Below are 18,522 nucleotides of genomic sequence, written 5' to 3' on the forward strand. Positions count from 1 at the left end.
ATGTTCTGGAACCAGATAGTGGTGATTGTAACCCAACTCTAGGACTGTACTAAATTCTGCATTTGGAAAAAAGTGAATTTTTAATGTATGCAACAGTTATCTCATTAAGGCTATTGTTTTTGAAAAGTGAAGAAAATCTAAAGTAAATGGAGACAGTGTTTGATGTTTTGTTGAACCAGGGTGGGCCCTTTGACTGCAGTTAGGTCACTTAAAACACTTTTACAGATGAGCGGGATTGCGGTTCAGAGAGGTAAGTGACCCTACTCAGGCTCCTGCAGTGGGTGGTGGGGATGGAGGAAGGAACTCTTTTTCAAAACACATGCTTGTTCTGCTAATCATGTTGCCTTTTCTGGGGAACACACACCTCATGTCAGGTGTAACTTTGTGGACATACCCATCTCTGCAGGGTCTGAGGGCAGCATATATCTCAGGTCTGGATTAGCTTGGGATTAAGCCCTACCCATTGCCCTCAGTGCCTTGAAGGGCGCAGTAGACGTGTGCTTATTAGTGTGTGCACTCTTCTCATTCTGTTACTTGTGTTTTGTATTCTCAGTAGAAACAGAGTCATTGCCTGTGAGAGGAGAATGGTTAAGTTGTACTTAGGGGTGGCTCTGATTTCTTACGCTCACAATGGGGAAGACAAAATGCACCAGAGAATAAAGGAGAAGATTTTAATCAAGCTACTTCAAGGGGGAGAATGTTCATTAATAATAATGATAGTCTCAAAGAGAAGGGAGAAATCTTGGGTTTCATCCAATAAGGGAGTCATTGAAGAAAGGTGGAAGTGGGTCTTGTAATAGGAGAGGACAGAGTAGTCCTTTGCCATCACCTGTTGCTTCAGCTGCATCTTCTCTAAAATTAACAATACATTGAAATTATGCATACTTCCATGCCTGGTATTATAAAGAGGACAGCCATCTAGTAATATCACTCAAGGCAATGTATTGCCCCCTTTTTATACAGTTGTGGTGAGATTTATTTACTCTCTGATGGCAAGTGTTGAAGGAAACTCAGAAGAAGACTAACCAAAGAATTCATGAAAGAAGGACTAACTTGTCAAAACAAGGTAACGTGTCCTGGCAAAGTGACTGCTGAGCCAGAGCCACTGGCAGGTAGGAAGCATGAACTCAGCCAGGGAGTAACTTTGGAGGGAGCTGATGGAATGATTTTTCGTAAGAACTGAGGGAGTTATTTTTGAATATAAGAAGTGGTCAGAATTCCCAGACTTGGGGTTGTCAGGACTGATTTTGTTCCAGCATAGAATAGCTCCATAACAAATTAGTCTTTTTCATTTTTATTTTTTTCCTAAGCCTAATTTCCATGATTTCACCATATGGAAACTCTGACTTTTAAAAAGAACTTGCTCCATTGAGCAAGCTGGGTTCATTTTTCAAATGTTTCTTGACATTAACAGCTCTATTTCTCAATTAGCAAAGGGAATAAAGTTGATTATGCATATCCATGGGGTGACAATTTACATCTGATTAGCAGCTCTAAGGTATACATTAAAAGGTCACTATAAATAACTTTTACTTCTTTTGTTCTCAGAAAGACCAGTCACTAATTCCTAGCTTCCCCCCACTCCCCATGGTTTAGAAAACCCTATTTTAAAATGGTGATCTTAAACTGATATTGGATAATAAAATCTTCAGAATTTAAAGCTTATTTAGGTGACGTTTTGCTTGTTGCATTTTTCCTAGCCATATTCTGATACCCATCTGCTTTTGTGAGAACTATTAGCTAATTATAGACATTAAGAGAATAAATAAATAAATAAATAAGGAACATATTTCTAGGTTTACATGTCTTGGTAACCTATTCATGGATTTATCCTTAGCACCAAAGTTCTTCCAACTCTTGTTTTTAAACAGCAAATTGTCTGAAGGGGAAGGAGGATTAGCTCTACCTCCTCCATTATAACAAGGGTCAGAGTCTTTGAATAGGAAACAGTTCATTCTCGTTTTGTGCTCACTGAAATCAGAGTGACAGCTGACTGTCTTGTGTATAAGAAAGATTCAGAAAAGGAAATTGATAGTGTTGATTGTATAGGAAGTACTTTGGTGGTCTTCACTATTATGGCTTTATGTTAATTGGCTATGACACAGCTGTTGAAGATAGACTTGAGAGGTCCATCTTGAGGATTGGTATAATTTAATTAAAATAGCAACTTTTTCAGATATGTGATTCCTCTCTCCATTCATATGAACACTATTTTTTGTCTGCTGTATTCTTTTTAAATAGTGGAAATAATTATATACCTAATAATTATTTTTAATTAAAAAAGTATATTATGCTCTTTAAAAAAATCAGAAAATAAAAAAAGGTGTGATGAAAGAAAGAAGGGTTAAAGAAGGAATTCATTCATTATATCTTATATAGTGTACATTTTAGTAAATACCCTTCCAAGGGTTTTTTGTTTCCTTGTTTGCTTCTTTTTCTGGGCTTATAAACATACCTATATTCAAATAAAACTATATTATGCATTGTTTTTAACCTAAATTTTGAAAAAAATGTAATATTTGCTTGGCTTTCAGTGTAAATATGCATATCATTGATTTTGATGGGTACATGATACTACTATTACATGACTAGATATAATGGTGAAGGAGCTCTCTTTTGATGGATGTTTAGGTTATTTGGTAGGATAAATGCTAGTGAACATTTTAGGTCATAATTTTTAATATGTTAAACTATTTTCCAAAAATTTTTGTAAGTTTACTTTTATCAGTAGTATTTTATAGTGCCCATTTTCTCACACCTTTAATACTTTATTTTTTTAATCTTTGCTACTGTCTCACATAAAATACCATGTAAAATGTGAATTTCCTTGATTTTAAAGTTTGAAAACTTGATGTAAATTTGGAGGCAATGTGTATGCTTGTTCATGTCATTTATTCTGATTTTTCTGATAGAACGTTTGTCTTTGTATTCGTTCACAAGAGTTCTTTATACATTAAGGAGATTAGTCATTGGCTATATAAATCGATTTACTCAAAATAGATTAGGTTCTAGGCAATGTGCTAAATACACATTTTTGTTGTTGTTGTTATTTAATGATTGTTTTTTCACTTGGACTTAAGAGTATTTTTTTCCCAATTGAAGAACTACTTATTTAGTCAAATGTATCAATCTTTGTAGTCTATGGCTTTTAAAAACATGCTTGGAAAAAATCTTCCTCTTGGATTATAGAAATTGTTTCTTCAATTTTATTCTGGTTTTATGATTTTTAAAAACATTTAATTATTTAATCCTTTTAGAGTTCATTGTGGGAGAAGATAATTGGTAAGGATTGGAAATTATTTTTTCTACATATTTAACTCATTCTCCTAACACCATTATTTCAGAATCTGCTGCTTTGCCACTTTCATTGTACATGAAGTTCCCATGGGTCTTTGGATCTAATTCTGTTTCCTCTGTTGGGTTCCATAGATCTGTTACATTTGCTACCTCAGAGATACAAAAATAGATCATTATGTAGAAGTATTAATTCACTCAGTTAGGTAGAGAGTGCTTGGAGAGTACTGAGAATCAGTCTCAAGGCTTCCAGGAGGTGACCCCTGAGTGAACCTTAGGATATGGTAGGAGTGAGTCAAGGGAGAGTCTGGTGCGGTAAAGAGAAATTGCAGACTTGAGTGTGAACAAAGTCTTGGGAGTAAGAACCAGCAGGTGTGTGTGTGTGTGTGGTATGAAATATGAGGCACAATTCATGTGAAGTGAGGTTGTGACCGTGATCAGGCAGCTAATGTTTGGAGGGTTCCTTCTGTCACATCATATATGTACACTGATCTCAGATGGCATGTATTGTTATAGTGTTTTAAGCACTCTCTGATGTGTGTTGTAGGTCGATTTTTTTTTTTTTCCTTTTCATGGAAGGTGAGTAGGATGCATTGTAGAGAAATTGACTTGTAACCAAGGAAATCTCCACAGGTTTCTGTAGTAATCCAGATAAGGGATGACCAGGACCTGAACTAAGGTGGGGACTGCAGGAGGAGAGAACAGAGCAAGACAAAATACCTGTTGGTCATTACTTATGAGGAACAACAGATGATGCTGATGGATGAATGAAGGATGGTCCCATGTCTCTCAGCATTGGTGAATATCCTCAATTCTCTAGACATGGAAGAGACAAAAGTGTCTTGTGAAGAGAAAGAGATGGCAGGGTTGATTTGTCCACTTAAGGAGAATGACAGGGATAAGAGAAGGATCTAACCAAATAGAATCGATGAACTTTCAACCCAGTTGCCATTGAAGGCATTGGATATAGTGTTTACATATTCTTTTGAACAAATGCCTGCAACTTTTCCCAAGCTATGTCAACATCTCTTACCCATCTCCACACCCTACCCACCCCTTCAGACTAACTGAGAGATTCTAGAATTTTTTTTTAAGCTACATGTTTAACTTAGCCAGTAGGGAACAAATTAGTTTTTCAGTTTCATACATTATCTGTATCAGCAGATAAATTTCTAGATGTGCTTTGCTGATGATATTTGAAGTTAGCAGACTTTGAATAATGATGACTCTATAAAAGTAGCAATAGGAAAGACTTGTTGGAACTGACAGAAAATCTCATCATAGAAGCCTGAGCTGAAATGCTTCTTGCAAAGTTTTTCAGTTTAGATACACTCATTGATCTCTCCAATAAAGAATTAGTTTTGCTAATAGGAAGGCTATTTCCAGTAGCTCAACTCACACCTGATATGAGTTATAATGTGAGGCGTAAAAGAAGGAGAAAATGTGCGTAATTTGTGTTTGTGAACTGCCAGCTGTCATTAAGTAAGGATATATGGTAGCATTGTTACTATCTTCAATTTATATTTATTGAATACCATGATGTTCAAGGTCAGGCTTATAAATAGTTACTTGGTCAAACTGAACACACTAATAATTTATGCAGGGTAACTAGAAGATGTTACTAATTTGTTCTCTTTACTATCTGTAATCTGCGTACCTTTTGGGCAGATCATCTTTTAAAACTTATTCGTGAGCAAGACTGACCATTCTTCTGCTAAAAAAGAAATTTTTTTTTGATTATATATACAAACCCCTCAGAACCATCCTCACATTCTAAAGAGAGAGAAAAGGGTAGATTTATGGACCCTGCTCTGCTATTTGGTAGCATGCCAAAATCTCAGTTCCTTTCTAGCTGAGGTCTCTTGGATGTAAGAGCAGAGGAAGGGCATATGGGTGTTCCTGCCTGAATATTTTATTAAGGCTACATACTTGGTTATATTTTGTAATAATGGGAGCAGGGCTTAAAATGTCAGGGAAGCTGGTATCTTTTCTTTGATTTTTCTCACCTAAAACCATGAACGGGGTAGGGTGGGAGGTGAAGGAGATGCCTTGAGCAAAGCAGAGAGCATGGAGCATTGCCAAAAATGGAAGTAAAAAATAATGCATTTTGGTAATGAATCCTGTGATTGTGGAGTGTGTGTATGTATAAAGACAGGTATATATTCATATTTATATCAATATGCTTATATGAATACGATTATATAAAATTTTTGATGCGAAACATACAATTTACCTGTGTAGGTTGATCTTTGTAGGTGTCCACAAAAGTTAATGGAAACAATGAATATTGTAGCCCTAAAGCAGTCAATCTGCAGGGTAATGAAAACTGGGTTTTTTAAAGGAGCCGATATTGCCATTTCCTCTTAACTGCAATTTTGCTCATTTTTTATCTAAATATCTGAGGTACCAAATAAGTTTCAACTTATTGGAGATGGGCTCAATGCTTAATGATTATTACTATGTCCAGTCATTAAGTATATAACACAACCTCTTAATTTTATTTTCATTCTGTTGTTGTTCTACTTGGCTGGATCCCCTTATTTGAGTAAATCTCTGACATTGACGTTCATTGGAGCTCTGACTTGGTCTCAAGCTTCACAGATTCCTTTTGGACTCTGGTGGTGAATCCTAGTAACTCTCCAACCTCTCTACCCTTGATCCTAGAAACACAGTGAATGCTGTGTTTCCCGGCCTCTCTTGCCATTGCTTCATCTTCCCTCCAGTTCAGAAATCAGTATGTTTCAGCCTTAAGCCAAATTCAGTCTGTTGGCCAGATTTTTTTTTTTAGTACATTTTTTTGGAACACAGTGCATCCATTCATTTGCATATTGTCTGTGTCCATTTTCTCACTACCACAGAAGAGTTGAGTACTAGTGACAGAAACCATATGGTTGGTAAAGTTTAGATAGTTCTTATTTGGTCTTTAACAAAAAAAAAAAAAAAAAAACCAATCCCTGATCTAGTCAGTTGCCAAAGCCTGTTAATTTTGTCTTCTTTGTATTCTCTTAAACCGATCCACTGCACTTCCAGTGTCACCATTATCATCTTCATTTGGATACTGAAATAGCATCCTAAGTGGTTTCTACACCTGATCTCACAACCTCATAATCCATTCTCAGAGATAGAGCAGCCAAAGCAATCTTGCTAAAAAAGGAAAATGTTGAGGGTCTGCTTGTTTTTACAGTTAGCCTACTCTAATGATACAACTTCTAAATCTGTATGTCTTTATTTACAACCCAAGTTTTTCTCCAGAAACAGACTGAAATGTCACCACCTGGGTTAAAATCCTTCAGTGGCTTTTCATTTTCCAGCTTTCTATTTTCTCAACTGAGACTTGAGCTTACCTCTTTACTTAAACTAACCCTTCTTAACTTCTAGGTGCTATGTTTGTATCATGTTTTTTGTTGTCTTTGAGTCCTCTCCCATTTCCCATAGTCTGTTCACCTGGGTAAATATCATTTATTTCTCAGGTCAAACTTGGGCTAGGAGGTCTTCACTGATCTTCAGATTAGATTTGTCCTCCTTCACATGTGCCTCACAGTATCCTGAGCTTCTGGTCACTATACTTACTACACTTCATTGGTTTATTTATCTTTCTTCCCACTGACCATAACTTCTGCAAAAGGAGGTACCTTGTCTCTACTGGGTCTTGCAGAATATCTAGCATCCAGCATACTTGGAACATAGTTGGTAGGCTGTGGTCAGTGCTGGAGAGATAATATCAAAGTCAGATTTCCTTCCCTCTCTTCCCTCGAGAATATTACAATAAGAAGAATTTTTTTTTTAGAATAACACTTTAGTATAATACTTTTCCAAGAAAAGTATTCATGAAATAGCCTGACTTGGTGGATGCAAAAGAGTAGGAGATATACAGAATAAGGAGCAAAGGAAACTGAGACAGACATACACATGTAACCATGCACAGCACTTACACAAGTACCAAAATATCCTAGACACCTAATCCTCCAGACATGACCCACCTCCCCATCTGAGTGTACCTGTATCAACCATCTTCAGTCATAAAAAGAAGAAAAATAACCTTTCTTTTTGCCCTAGATAGAGAGAATCCTGAAGCAAACTATCATTTATTCATTGTTCCATTCAATCTTTCATTTGTTTGTTTAACAAATATTTGTTAAGCATGACTACCAGATGCTTGGAATACAAATGTTAAGGGGGAAAAGGAGCTATTACACTAGTTAGAAGGCAGACACCTAAAATCTAATTATAGGACAATATGGTAAGCACTGTAATTTAGCAATTTGTACAAAGTAGTATGAGAGCACAGAGGAGGAAGCAAATTATGTTTTCACCTGTTTCTGGTGAGATGAAAATGGAACTGTTATGTGTATGTGTTTTGTGAGGAGCAGAGGATGTGGGTAAAGTTCACTTCCCTTGTGCTTCAGTAATTTCTTGTTGCTGCCTTCCTCACTTCTCTTTGGGGCTGGGATGAAGATGCTTCTTTCCATGAGAATTTGCTTGGCAGATGGAATAATGCATTGCTGCTGGACCAGCAGTAGCAGCATTTCTTCCACATTCTTGGTTGAGTCACAGGAGAGAAGGCAGATGTTGTTCCCATGACGTCACCACTCCTCCCCAAACTCCCCAGGAGATGTGGTAGGAAAACTCAGCTCCTGGGCGTTGACCACTTGAAATAGCCAAATGGGGACAAATCCCACTTGAAATAGCATGATACCATGTGAGTGTGGTCCACGCTTACAAGAGAAACTTTAACAGAAAAGTTAAGCTAAGAACTTACTAACTTAGCTAAGAACAAACTGCAGTCTTTGTGGGCAAATATCCAATTTTAGAACCTCTTTTTCTTCCTTAAACAAGAGAATAGAAATGAGCCAACAATGAATTTAGAGAGAAATCCACCCCCAGTTTCTTTCTCTTTAATTCAGGTCTTTTTTTTTTTTTTTTTAACTCTGATTTTTCTTTCATCCTCCAGAATTTCTTGAAAATAGGTTAATCCTGATGAAAAATTTTGCCAATCATTGATAAACACAAGAAATTGATAGCATGTATTCATATCCCATCTCTGTCACCTACCTGAGTACACTTGAATGAGTTAATAAAGCTCACTATGTTTTGGTTTCCTCATCTTAAAAGTTAGACTGTTAATACTATTATTTACTAAATTTATTAGTAAATTTATTTACTTAATATCAAAAGATTATTTTGAGGATTGAATGAAATAACACAAATAAAATCCATATATTCCAATAGCTCCTTAAAGTTTTCTTTTGTTGTTAAATTCCAGTTTCTAAGTCTTGCTTACTTTTCTTGTGTGTTTCCTTTGCCATTCCAATCACAATGGGAGCAGAAATCTTTTGGGAGGGGTGGATTGAACTCAGGGGTGCTCAACCACTGAGCATATCCCCAGCCCTGTTTTATATTTTATTTAGAGACAGGGTCTCACTGAGTTGATTAGGGCCTTGCCATTGCTGAGGCTGGCTTTGAACTCACCATCCTCCTGTCTCAGCCTCTAGTTGTTGGGATTACAGGTGTGCCTCACCACTTCAGGCACCTTTTCCTTTTATACTGGGGGTTGACCAGGGTTGCTGTACCACTGAGCTACTTCCCCAGCCCTTTTTGTTTTTTATTTGGAGATAGGTTCTCACTAAGTTGCTGAGGGTCTTGCTAACTTGCCCAGACTGACCTTGAACTTTCTATCCTCCAGCTTCAGCCTCTCAAGTTGCTGGGATTATAGGTGCCCGCCACCACACCTAGCAGGATTCACATGACTTTTGACTCCTTATGAGACAGAAAGATAGATTACCCATAGGCAACCAGGAAGAGGGTCTCCGAGAAGAAAAGGAGGAAGAGAGAATTGGGAATTCAAACTTATGACCTCAGCTATTCCTAGCTACAAGGAGAGTTCCTTAACAGCCCCTAGACATGACCAACCCCAAAAGGTACTTCCTCTTGCACCAACAGACCCTCACCCCAACTCTTGTGCTGAGTAAGTTTTAGAAATCACTTTCTCCAGATTTGCTGAAGAAGGCAAAATAGGGTTGATTCTAAATCCTATATCCCACCCATCATCTATTATAGACACAGATCAAGCCCTTAGAAACCCCTAGACAACAGACACCTGTTGGCATCTTCCTGTTGGGACGCCTCACTCTTCAGAAGCTCTGCTTTCTATTACTCTAATAAATCCTGTTACTTTGCTCTCACCCTTGTGTCTGTGGATTTCTTTCTTCGAATTTGTGAGACAAAGAACCCACCCATCCACCCTCCCTGCTACACTTGATTGATGTATGATGGCTGAGACTTCACTTACAATTGGAGATTTCTGAGGTTAAGCCACAGACCACACACACACACACACATATATATACATTTTTGCTGTGTTTTCCCCCTGGGTTTTCTAAAAGGCTATGGCAGTTTTCTGCAAATCCTGATCTAGGCTGTTCTGGTAAGTAATGGGTATGCCTCTCCTCAGGCCAGGGTGCTCTCTCTCCCCAGAATGCCCTGGAGGCAACCCCTGGCTGAGCTCCAGTTGAGCTCATGGTCATCTCAAAGTCCAGAAAGATGAAAACAGCAGAGGAATACAGATGTCTATGATTCATTAGCCTTTAATCCCACCACGAGCACCATAATGAAAATAAATCTGTCACCATGTAATGCTTTTCTTCCAGAATTTCCTATTGAATTAAGGCCTTACGTAGCTCAAGAGTCTGAATTGCCAAGTACACTGACTCATTTCTTTATTATGTAAGTCATTAATAGGTTACTGCTCAGGTCTTGGAATACCTGCTGGAGGCTAACAGCAAGGTCCCCAAATGACTCTCAGCTGTGCCCTTACACTTTCACTCACCTGGGCTCCCCAGAGAAACCACAGTCAGCTCCTCACCATTAGCTCTGAGTCCTGCACTGGGGCCTCATTAGCATCAAAAAGCTCCTCCTCTCCTCTGCCTTCCTGGCAGCAACCTACCCAGGGGAGAAGGAAACTATGCAAGAGGCAGTTTGCAATTACTGGGAAGTGAAACTTCTTGCAGAAAATGCAGATAGACTAGATCTGGATGTAGGGAAATATGAAGAGAGACAGTGTGGGAAAGTATCATCTGAGTGAACTTGAAAGCTGAGGCAGACTCTCTGGCACCAAGTTGTATTTAAAGCAAACACCACACCGTGGAGAATGACCTTGGGGATCCTGGGAAATTGAGGAAGAGCAGCATGATTTACACAATGAGGCCAAAAGGAAAGCAAATGCTTAAGGAGTAGCAATATCTAAAAACTATCTGCTCTAAAGAGAGCCTAAATACTATTTCTTTGATATTATTTAGCTATGATCATGATATGTATATATTTCATATATGTTTATTTTATATATCATATATATATTTAGTTTGAGTATAGTATGCACATTCCTTTTTTGTAATTATCTAGGAAAAAATATTGTTCAAAAAAATCCATGGAAAGACATAGCTTGTCAGCATCTGTGATTGACTATAGCTACTATGAATGGAGGAGCAATGGCTTAGTTGAGCTTTTTTTTTTTTTCTGCCCCCTTCTCTCCAAAGAGGTCATATCATCCAGTGTGATGAATGCAAACATGGGAGTTCAATTGCTTCTGAAGATTACCTGTTCTCTGTAGGGTGGTAGTCCTCAAAGGAGTTCCAGGGCCTCAAAAACAAAGATATTATTATCTCCCAGGCATTATAACCACTAGTGTGTATTAGAGGTGCTGTTGCAGGGATTGATGATGATGTTTTAAAAAGAGTTCTGATTGCCTTTCATGACCACACACAAGTTTATCAAATATACTCTATTTTAAATATCAGTGTCATCATCCTGGGACATCAGACTTTGGCTCATCTGCATCTTTACTTTAAATGTGCTTTGCTTTGCTTTGTTCGTCTTACTTAGTTTAGCATGCTTTTCTTCCTTTCCTTTGATAATCCATTTATAGTGTCCCATCAAATATTGCTGGGGGAAGTTCTTCAGAAGATTACTTTGGTTCATTGATAACAGAGATACTTGTCTCTACTACACAAGAATAAAGAACTTGACATATTCTGACATATATTACTTTTACCAGTCATTGAAATAACATTGCTCCAAGAATTTAAAGGGACTGTATGACGAATTCATCAATGCCTAAAACTGAGGTGTTCGAGAGAGGTTGATATTTTTTTTGGCTGGGACAACCTCATGGAGTTGGTGGACATTTAAGATGAACCCCATAGATAATCCAGTTTGGGCGGGTAAGGTTATTTCCTGCACAGATGTATTCATTTTCATTAGTTTATGGGGTGATTTATCTCTAGAGGCAGAATATGAATTGTCTTCTTTGTCCTTCATGACAGATGGTTCAATGGTTGAGACAAAAGGTATCATATTTGTAAACTTGAAATCCTGCCAGAAGCAGCAAAATAACCATCCTTTCTACTGGGAAGTAGAAGTTGAGGTGAAACAGCCAAAATATTCATCTACATGGTAGAATAGAAGATTTTCTTTGCCTGGTAACCCTGGAATGCTTTTTAAGACACCGTGTTTACTTTACCTCTTTGTTAGCTTCCTAGACCTGATTATTTTTATGCCATATTAAAGCGATGATGAAGGAGTGAATGGAAGACTTAAGGGGACTGTCTGAGCCCCCAGTCATCTTTGGAGATGGAAATGTGGCTGTTTCATCCTGGGATGAAGAGAAACCATCTCAGAAATCCAACTGGAGTTGGCCTGTTTTTAAATCTGTCTTTTGCTTCGTTCTATTGTCTTTGACACAGTGCTTTGTTTTTAATTAGGAGAGGATCTACTGAACTCAGAAATCACCATTGTGTTAGTGTAGTGAGCCTGGAGAGATCCAGGAGTCAGGGACACCAGTCCTCTCTTCCCACCATCAGCTGAAACCCTGGGCCTGCTTCTGCAACTGTGGAGACACTACAATGTCGCCTTCTGCAACCCCAGCCTCTCCTGTCACAGGTTTATCCCAAGACACTGAGGAGCTCCTGTGACTGGTGGGGGTAGTGGGATGCCTGGAAACTCCTCACACCATGCAGCCCCCCTTCTCTAAGGCTTTGCTAGATAATTGTAGGAACCTCAGAGCAGTGCACAGCAGCCAGCCGCAGGAGGAGGGTTTCTCAGCAAGCAGCTGCCATTGACCTTGACCTAATTTGTCATGCTTTGGCGGACAATTCCAAAGATAAAGGTTGAGATACCTATTAGATTTGATGTGCCACATTCTCCTGCTGAAGCTGTTTGTTTTACTAGCTAGTAATTCAATTCTATTAAAAACCCAAGGTTTATTTTATAAGCATGACAACTAGCCATTATATGAGTAGTATTCCACAGGCCCTAAGCAGAACATGTAAAATGTCATTGCAAGTGCCAGGTTTTTTCTAATGCTTTTTTTTTTTTTTTTTTTTTTTAAACAGAATTTTGAAAGCAGCTTAAATCTAATTGGCTCCCCCAGGATCTCAACTCCTGTTACATTTGTGGCGTTTCTCTTTTCTGAGAGGCATCTGGAGAGACTGAGCTGCTGCTGCTGGCTGGCATGCAGGGTAGGAGGATGCAGCAATTTTTTTTTCCTTCCATAGAAACTTTCAAATCTTGGCTCAACTCTTCTCAAGCTTTGAACACTTGATTTTTGCTTTTTTTTTTTTTAGTAACGTTGGGTACTGCCTTTCGTATTATTGATTTTCTTGTGAGTAAGAATGTCATCCACTACTGCCACTATCCATGGTGGCCAGCCTGCATCTGCTGTGAGAAAAAAGGAAAAACAAAACACATAATAGTAGTCAAGGACAGAGCCACACAAATACTATTTACCAAGCCCAGTTCTAATAAACTGGCTTTATGCAAGGCTCATCCACAAAAAGTAAACACCTTTTTAGACAATGGAAGGGAATTATTTTAAGTGGTCCAAGTTCAGAAGTTCCTGTAGTCTAAACAAATGTGAGGAGACTGCCCAAACCTTTCCTTTCATCACAGTGAGTTCATGCCGCCAAATCCGGCATGGTGAGGTGAATGAGAGGAGAGAAAGGATGCTCCCCTGAGGCCAGGGATGAGGACAGGGAGAGCAGAAGCAACCCAGGGACTCCACCCCCGCCTTTCAAAATGTTTTAGTTAGATCCTTAAGGATCTGAGACATATTAACAGAAGAACAGACTATTTTTTGATACATTATTAAGGCTCTAGCTTTATAGAGCACCAGTCTTCTGCTGTGCAGTTGAAGGCTGGAAGGAAGGAATGATGTCCATTTAGAATGCTAGGCACCTGGTTTGGACAAAGCATGCTCTAGACATTCAGAAGCCAGATGCGAAGGCTTGTTGAATGTACTTCATCAGCTGCCTTATGCTGTTGGGGTAGAAATAGCACAGGGACACTGGCAAGAAAACTTGTTCATCCGCTGGATAATAAATGAAGTCTTTGTATTAGGGTAGCCTTACCTTAAAATGTGTACTACCTCTTTCTCCTAAACTTTATAAGCTAGACTAGTGACTATAAGAATGGGCTCAAACTTTGTTTTGATTAAGTGCCTCTTGATTGTGTGTGTGTGTGTGTGTGTGTGTGTTATGGCCCAAGTGGGAATATCTGTTTAATTGCAATCTGGTTGTCCTGTTATTGGTTAGGCAGGACCTGCCCAAGCATAGAAAAACCTAATTTCAGGCTTAGCAGGCAATGAAGTTAATAATAAAACATGTTTATTGAATTAAAAACAGTAATATTCTTGCTAATTCATTTAAAAATATTTCTCCAAGATTCTCTTCCCAAGGGAAAAATTTATATATCTGCCAAATGGGATAAGGGCCAGCCAGACTACATTTGGGTAAATATATTCATTTTGTTGTCCTAAGGGAGACAGCACAGACTCAGGGAGTCCAGTTTTAATTTTGTGTGTGCTATTATAGAGTTGTACAACTGCGGGCAAGTATGTCTCCCTGGTTCTTAGTTTTTCTCATGTATAAACTAAGAATTGGATTAGGTGACTTCTAAGGCCCTTTCTACGTCTAATATTCTAACAAAAATAATTATAAAGAGTAGAAAGAGATGCACAGAAATAGTTGGCAGAAGATGAGCATGGAAGCTCAGTGGTTGAGGAAGGGCTTACTAGGAGAGAAGGGAGAGGATCAGAATAGGTGTTCCCTCCCAGCTCCAGTCCTTTTCTGCCTTTCCGATGGCTCGGGACAACCCAGAAGTGCTCCTTCCTTCCCTTCCTTCCTCCCTCCTTCCTTCCTCCCCTTCTTTCCCTCCCTTCCCTTCCCTTCCCCTCCCTCCCTCCCTCCTTCCCTCCCTTCCTTCCTTCCTTCCTTCCTTCTTTCTTTCCTTCCTTCCTTCCTTCCCTCTCTCCCTCCCTCCCTCCATCCCTCCTCTCTCATGTGTTTGTTTCTTTACATCAACTCTCTCTATACTTTCACTCACCTCTATCTTCACCTCTCCGAGGGATGGATATAGTTAGGATTTGTCAGGAAGATGCAAGAATATTGATGAAACCTGAAAAAATATTTTTGAGTATGTTTTTCTCCTTTTATTTCCTAGGATCTGTTACAGTTTCAAGTTTATTAAAAAGAAAAAAAATGATTTTTTTTAGGCCATGGGTTGTATGTGCACGATGAAGATAACCATGATGATACTAACATGGATACTTACAGTGTGCCAGGAACCACTTTGAATGCTTTAGGAGTAGTAACTTACCTAATACTCATGACAATGCTGTGAGGTTGACACTGTAACCCTCACCATTATTCACATAAGGACATTGAATCAGGAAGCTTAAGTAACTTACCCAGATTTTACAGCTAATTAGGGTGAAGTTGGGGTTCAGACCTGAACAATCATTTTCTAATGTTACTGCTCTTACATAGCTGGTCTTGCTGCATTTCCTCCAAGCAGATCTGTCACATTTTATTTATGTTCATATCACCATTAGAATAGGTATAGTGTCTGAGGAAAGTATACTTTGAATTTGTGTAGAATTGAATTAAAGAAACTCCCTTTTATCTGGAAGACAGCTGTCCATGGGTTCGCTTGACTCTGGTCTCTGGTGAGCAGTCTTATGATGTCCTCCCAGGTGTGTGGTTAACAAATAATTGACTTGTTATTTGAAAGTATCTGTTTCCAGCTAGCATGGTGGTACATGCCTGTAATCCCAGCTATTTGGGAGTCTGAGGCAGGAAGACCACTCCACCACCTCACTTCCTGAGGCCAACCAGGGCCATTTAGGGAGACTCTGTCTCTCTGTCTCAAAATCAAATTTAAAAAGGGCCAGGGTGTGCCCCAGTGGTAGAGTTCCCTTGGGTTCAATCCCCAGATCTGTTGAGAGAGGGAGAGGGACCAGGGGAGGAAGTATACACTTCTTTCAGTGTAAAACTCATGAATTCTTAACTTAGAAGTTTCAGTTTAATAAATTTAGACTAGTAAGAAAGCCAGATTGAATTTCTGTGCAAGGATTGAAACTATAGTATTATTTAAACAAATGTGCTAATGAGTTAATATATGAATCAAGTGGCACTTGAAGAAATAGGAACACAAAAGGTCAATGAAAAACTGTATTTAGGTTTTAGAAAAAATTTCCTTTAAGATTTTATTTACTTGAACATAGTTGACTTCTTTTGAGATAATAGGAGTTTTTCACTTATTAAGAGCATTTGACACAGGAAAAAAAGATCAATATGTTTATACTCTTAAGTTCAATATTTCTACCTTATATATGGTATTAGTACTGAGAGAAAGAAATAAGAGAGCTGTTTCTTTTTCTGTTCATTGCTGCGGAATAGAGATAATACCTTCTTGTTGGGATATCTGTATTAGAGGACACAGGATGCATTGTTGTTTCATTGTAGTCGCCAGTACCTCACCTATCTGGTGGTCATATTCCCAGCAGCTCTATCATCTGAAACATATGTATAAGTTTTACAAACACAGGCTATAGAAGATTACTTTTGGAAAGGATCTTCAGGATGATTTAACCCATATGCCATACTGAGCAGATGAAGTATAACCCCAAATCCTAGCCATGGATTAGGCAAAAGTCTACAAATAGGAAAGAGTAATTACAAAATTTGCATACTGTTTACTCTGTTAATTCACTTTGTAAATTTTTTTGGAGGGGAAGCTGTTATGTATGAGACTTAAGGGAGAAAGCAGTCTTCAGTGGACTAGAGGCTGTCCTCATAACTTGCACCAGTGTGTGTGTGTCATGAGGCCACAGATGAGGAATGTCTGAGAAGTGTTTTTGGTGGATTCTTTGAAGATGACGGGGGCTTGATCTTGTTCATTCCCCAGCATCTCCCATCTCTCTGGGGATGAAGGTACTCACCCCAGGAAGAAATGAAAGGAAGGACCATAGCATAGCAATCTGGGAACATTTACTATGGGCAAATCTAGTGATTAAAAAACAAAATTCTGGAAACTGTTGTTTTTTATTCCAGTGTAAAGTCTAATTTTATGTTGAAAGTCATGAAAAGAAAAGTTTTTTTCCACCTCCTGTTATAGAGTAATGGTATAATATATTTTTGAAAGCTTTCAAATATAAAGAGTATTGGTGCCTAAAAGACTGAGCTTCAGCTCTCTGGAATATTTATTCCAGAGAGTCATCAAAATTTATTGAACACCTGCTGTGCATAACAACTTTATCTCTAGGCTGTAAATAGATAAGTTTGATGCTAGTAGAGGGGGAAATGGAGTGTCTTTGTAAATAAACCTGATGTTCAGCCATTACTTTTTACAGCAGGGTTTTGTATACTGAGACACCTTTATTAAGGTGGTTGTTTTGTAAGGGGTCATGGTAAATGTGAACTAGCAAGTGAGGGGAGATAAATAACCTACATTAACATCTGTAATCTAGATAGCATAACATATTTGGGCCTGAGTGGTACTCAGTATTATCCTCATTTCATTCATGGAGAAACCTTGGAATCAAGAGGTAACATGACTGGTAAACAGCTAGACCTGAATCTGTGTCTGGGAGGTTCTTAAGCTCAGGACTGCCCCATTCTACCTGATGCAAGTGGCATTTGACTCTCACATTGACTGGTATTGTTAGTTTATGCACACACAGATTCATTCATTTATGAATCCATCTATCCAACAAATATTTGAAAACCAACTTAATGCCACAGTCTATTATAAGGAGAGGCAAATCTGAATTAATAAAAATATGACTGATAGGATAATACAATACATAACAGATACGTGATAAACCATATAACTTGTTTTATTTCAGCCTATGGGCTCAATACAGTTACTTTAGATGGAGATAATTTATTTTAAATTTTTAAAAGTATTGATTAGTCTTAAGAACAAAATTGAATCATTAGTAATTAGAAAGCTAATTTTTTAGGTTATTGCATATTGGTGCTGTGTTGGTAATGTTGGTCCTGATGATGAACTGAAGGTAAGCTTTCTTCCCCCTACTCCGTACAAGATGGTAGCTTTCCTTGTCCAGCTTCCCAGGTATGTTGTATATGCAACATTTACTGTAGCACCTTGCAGATTTCCAAGGAAATGGTGTGCCAAATGATGTTTTATTGCCTCATCAGTTCTGAATTAGAGAAGTCTAGATTAGTGACATTTGCAGTAAAGATAGTCCTTGAATGTAACAAGGTTGTGTCACTATATACCTATGGTAAGTTGAAAATTCATCTAAGTCAAAAATGCATTTAGTGCACTCACCTACTGAACATCATAGCTAGGTGACATGATACCTTACAGAGGAACAATGGCTCACTTGAGTGATTGTGTGACTTACTGGTAGCTGTGGCTCACAAGAGAGGATTGTACCACATATCACCAGCCCAAGAAAAGATCAAAATTCAAGATTCCAAGTATGAATTCTACAAGGTTGGTCACTATGACACCACTGTAAAGTCAAAAATTGTTAAGTTGAATCACTGTAACTCAGGGATCATCTGTATGTACAGTAAGAGAAGAAATAGTCTAACAGCATATTTTAGAGAGCACAGGACCTCAGGTCAGAAGATCAGGGTCTGAATGCAGATTCTCTCACTCATGTGGAATTGTGCAGGATTCTCAAATCTCTTTGGGACCTGGATTTATTTAATAGTGCTTATGTCACATTGTTGTCAGAATTAAAAGACATGATAGATGTGAAAAGTACTCTGGAGAGAGATTTATGGTGCGTAATTTTATAAACATTTTTTCAGGATCTTCACTGTGATTATTGGTACCTCATAATGTCAGGTGTCAAGTGAGGATAATAGGACGTTTGACATGGGCTCAAGCTGTGAAGGGAAGAGGAGAAATAGGGCTCTAGAG

General features: G+C 38.3%; 1 protein-coding gene across 10 annotated transcripts in view; it reads left to right on the top strand.

Annotated features, from left to right (window-relative positions):
- Positions 1-18,522, top strand: part of Enox1 (ecto-NOX disulfide-thiol exchanger 1) — a 531,696-nt gene that overhangs the window by 90,536 nt on the left and 422,638 nt on the right. For 4 of the 10 annotated variants that reach the window (XM_047554186.1, XM_047554187.1, XM_047554195.1 and 1 more), the window contains exon 2: positions 12,681-12,806. The exons of the other annotated variants lie outside the window; for them this stretch is intronic. The gene's annotated coding sequence lies outside the window, so the exon portion shown is untranslated. The remainder of the gene's footprint in view (positions 1-12,680; positions 12,807-18,522) is intronic. 10 annotated transcript variants of the gene reach the window in all.

This window comes from Sciurus carolinensis, chromosome 5 (genome assembly GCF_902686445.1).
Source record: "Sciurus carolinensis chromosome 5, mSciCar1.2, whole genome shotgun sequence".
NCBI lineage: Eukaryota > Metazoa > Chordata > Mammalia > Rodentia > Sciuridae > Sciurus > Sciurus carolinensis.